The following is a 4638-nucleotide window of genomic DNA, read 5'->3' as shown; positions in this document are numbered from 1 at the left end:
TTGAGTTACATTCAATCGAACATACCATACGTAGAATTCCAAAGAGAAAAGACCTATTTCTTTGAGATCTTTATTTTAAGACTTGCATAATTCTGCTACATTTCGTGGAACTTGTTCATATAAATATTTCTGTTTGCAATGCTTCAAGCACTATGGATTTGTCATCAAATCCATCAATTCGTTTCACACTAAGATAAAGTTCAAAGTGCTATACTAACCAATCAAACGGAATCTTTTCGTAGTCATAGCTTAGCAATGCGGTCGTGTTTTGGACACTACCCTCTTTTTTTTAAATTTTACTTGCGCGAAAGATGAGCAAGTTTCCGATTAAGTATTTCCTGTCTGGGCCACCATCACTACTATCATTTTTTCTATTCCACCAATATGAAATACAGAAAAGAGTAGGATCAGACTCATTTGAGAGCGGTGGTTCATTCAAGAATCACGGCTTATCTGTAAAAAGCCGTGGCTTGTATGATCTTTCTCAAGAGTCGCATGAGAAAAGCGGCGCAAGAGCTCTCCCCTATATCTAACCAAATAAACTATTTAAAATAAAGTTCCGATGAATTTGAACATCTGGAACAGCTTACATACTTGACTAAGGGTTCTGAACTATGCTGCCATGATCTCGCAAAGTGACGCAAGCGCCAAAATTGACATTTTACTTTTTATGTTATAAATCGATAAAGAATACCAAATCCTTTCAAACGACTGCGAAGTTTTATAGAAATTTGGAAAAATGACCCCGTAAAAGCTTGAAAACGGAATGGCGTAAGCGCCATTTCCACTGTGATGTGGCGCAAGCGCCACTTCCCTTATAATGTGACGTAATTTGGAATCTGATGCGATATGATTTTTAATCCGTCCTGATGGCATAGAATGAACGAGAAAGGACAACAAATTTTGAATAACAACATCAATCAAGGGACAAAGCATCTTGACGATGTTCACTTACCTCACTTGCTCAATGTCTTCTTCGGATGAATTGAAGCCGAGAGTTGATCGAAGGATAATGTCTAAAATCTCCATCGAAACGCATCTTATAACAAAACTCAGAACATCCTCGCGTAAACTGTATTTGCTTTACATCGGATAATTTCGGACGGAATTATCTTATTCAACACGGATGTTTTCAATTGCATTTTGGATTGGAATAGAAGATGCTGTCCATAGTTGTTACAATCGGGCTCTCAACTACGCTGGCCCGCTCGACAAACGCTACAAAGACGAAAAATGTGTAGAACTCTTCTCTCTGATGCTACCTCATGCTCCACTCAACGGTGGCATGTTGTAGAAAATATTTGGAAACAGATTCATCCATACTTTGATGGATGAACGCCAATCGGTAGTGGAAACAGCGATTAAAATTTGCTGTTTTCACAACAAACTGGCGTTGGTAACATAGCTTAAATAAAACTGCATTTTTTTCAAAAATCGAGCCGATGGCAATGTTTTTCCATCAATTGTACACAATTTGTACAGATCAGATTTTCGTAATGTACGCGTGTGCTGATTATACATGCAATTTTACGAAAAGTCTCGTACTGAAAATTTCTCCCTCTGGCGCTTGCGTCACTTCGCGAGATTACGGCAGTATGTCTACGAATTCTATGAATCTGTTTGGACATGTTCCTTTGTTGAGGGCATCGATCGCTTTCAATCTAACTTCAGAATAATTTGAAAATTTTGAACAATAGGAGAGTGGTGTCCAGAACATCACCGAAATTTAAGGAAGAATTCTTCAGTAAAGATATTCGGTGGCACTGATAAAATGCTCGAGAAATTAATGCTTGGACTGAAGGGGGCGAACGATTTAAGAAAATTGAAAAAAAAATAGCTCTCAGCCTGAATATGTACTGTTGATTGTTCGCTGTCAAAAGTGACACTAAAATACTAAACTTATCGAATATTCAAGTAATTTTTCAGTATCTCATGTAAAAGTTATATCTTCAACTCTCCCAAAAATATCATTTTCCAAAGAAATAATCCACAAATTATACTATGAACCATTTCTCGCAAAACGGCAACAGAAAATCCCAACCGAATCAATAGTGGGGTGGCGGTGGCGACAGCAACCGTTGCGGAAAAAACTTTCATCTTCAGTTTCACCGAAGAACACAGCTCTCACCATCTTCTTCACACCCGGCTTGAAATACGCTCCACTTTAACGCCACCAGGAAGCAATGCTCAAATTCGCGAAACATGAATGATTAATCGGAAAAAGTCACCAATAAATCCGACCACACTCCTGAATTTACACGAGCTTTTTACTGCCAAAAATTTATTATTTCGGATACGGATTTCGGAAAGCATCGAAAAATTTTAAATAACTCTTCAGTAGAGAGTTTTAGAGGCTTTAACAACAAGCAATTTGTTTCCTCCTCACTTTCTCTTTCATTATTCCTCTGTAAAACCTCTCAGCATCAGAAAAGAATGTTATCTGCTCGCTAGCTGGATTGAGACTATGATTTGCATCCGCGAATGGGTTATTTATATTTAGTTGAAAACAGGCCGAGCTTCCATTGCCATATTGCAATTGCACCTTATTGTGAAAATCATCTAATTCATCCATAGCGAATGTAGTACGTTCAACGTTATAGTGAACATTGACTTTATTTTATAAAATCGTATGCTGTTTTCTGATTTGACACCCTTACTGAAAGTCCTATGTCAAAACATCAAGCAAACACACCAAAGGATACGTTGTGTTTAATGAGTTCTATGGCCCCAATGGAATATTTTATTACTTATGCCCGTTTTCAACCACCAAACCATTTGGAAACTGGATACAAAAAGAAGCTTGATACATGAGTCACTCCAAACGAACTGATGCAAAAAAATAGACACTGTTTCCATCTGAAAATCACTGCAAAATCGCAACAAAACCTATCTGTTAACCCTTTCGTCGCCCCGTCACCCAGATATTGGTGACACTTTCCTCAATAGTGGTGACACAAATTGAATAGGATTTTCAGAAGGAATTTGATATAATATAATATTATACTGCATATAATATACTTTTTATTAATTTATAGTACGGATGGTTTGTACTGCAGTTTTTTGCAAAACCCATATAATATGACTTTGGCATGTGTTATTGTTATCAATTCGTCTTCAATTGAAAACAAACATTGCTAGATCATGTAAAAGTTATTTACAAACTAAGTTTAATCTTCATTTAATAATTTATTCGCAAGTTGGGCCATTCAAGAAACTCAAAAACGTCGCGTTGGGCGACGAACGTGTTAATACAGGGTGTATGGAACTGGTAAGTAGACCACTTACGAAAACGTCAAGCCAAAATTTTCGTGTACAAAATACGGCGATCCGCCGTGAAGCCTTTTTTGGTTAGTTTCGGGTGTTACTATGTGTTTAATGGGATTGACAGGGATCATCTACTATGAGCTGGTCCTTTTGGACTTGTGTTGTTAATAATTGGGCTGTCTGAAGGAAACAATCATTCAAAAACGACCCACTTTGGCCAATTTAAGAGGTATTGTCAGGCCACACACCGATAGTAACTCGCCAGAACCTACATACAAGAGCTTGGTTGCAGTGTTCTTGCGAAATAAACTTATTGTCTAGATTGGAAATCAAATGATTCTCGCTTGTTCCTGTTATTGGTGAATTATTTTCCTCGTAAAAAATTTGCCTCAAGAGAAGGTCCTGAAAATCGCCTAAATTGATCAATTTAAGATACGGAGTCATTTGATTAGTAATTAATTTTAATTAGAGATGAATGTGGGTATTTGATCTCATTACTCATTGCTATTTGAGTTTTTAGCGGTATACTCGGAGAAATGTGGACTAAATCTGTTAATAATTCTCGAGGAACACATACAAATCCTAAAAGATTTTCAACTGAACAAGCATAGATGATGATCGAATGGAAACTAAGACAAACTTTATCTCACCCAAAAAATAGGAAAACTGACAGATGATAAATATCGTTTCTGTAGTTCTGAAGCTGAAACTTCAGAACACTTCAGAATTTCAGTGTAATGCAGTGTATTCATTCAGCGAAGACTGCAGATTTTGGAAAGGGTGTTGTTCTGTCTAGTGAGATTTGATATCTGTATATACAAAAATGGATTTCTGCCTGTCTGTCTGTCTGTCTTTCTTATTCTTACGGACTCGGAAACTACTGAACCGATCGACGTAAAAAGTTGTAAATTGGGGTTTTGGGGCCGAAGAAGGTTTCGACAGTTCGAGACCCCTCCCCCCTCTCTAAGGGGGGTGGGGCCTGCCATACAAATGAAACACAATTTTCTTTATAACTCGAGAATTTATCAAGCAAACAAACCCAAATCCGGCGTGAGGACGTTTTAGGGTGCAATAAATGTTTCTATGGTGGATAGACACCCCCCCCTCTCTATGAGGGGGCTGCCATACAAAAGAAACACAAATTTCAGTATAACTCGAGAATTAATCAAGCAAACGAACCCAAATTTGCCATGTGCAGGTTTTAAGATATGTGTACCCGTGGTCGAGTGGTTAGCGTCCCACACTATCATGCCGGGTGTTCGGGTTCGATTCCCGTTCTGGCCGGGGGATTTTTCGTCAAAGAAAATTCTTCCGGCTTGCACTGTGGTCACGCGTATTCTAGAGCTTGCCACTCCAGAGTACATTTAAGGCGTG

Source organism: Toxorhynchites rutilus, chromosome 2, assembly GCF_029784135.1.
Source record: "Toxorhynchites rutilus septentrionalis strain SRP chromosome 2, ASM2978413v1, whole genome shotgun sequence".
NCBI lineage: Eukaryota > Metazoa > Arthropoda > Insecta > Diptera > Culicidae > Toxorhynchites > Toxorhynchites rutilus.
Note: the sequence above shows the minus strand (reverse complement) of the source record.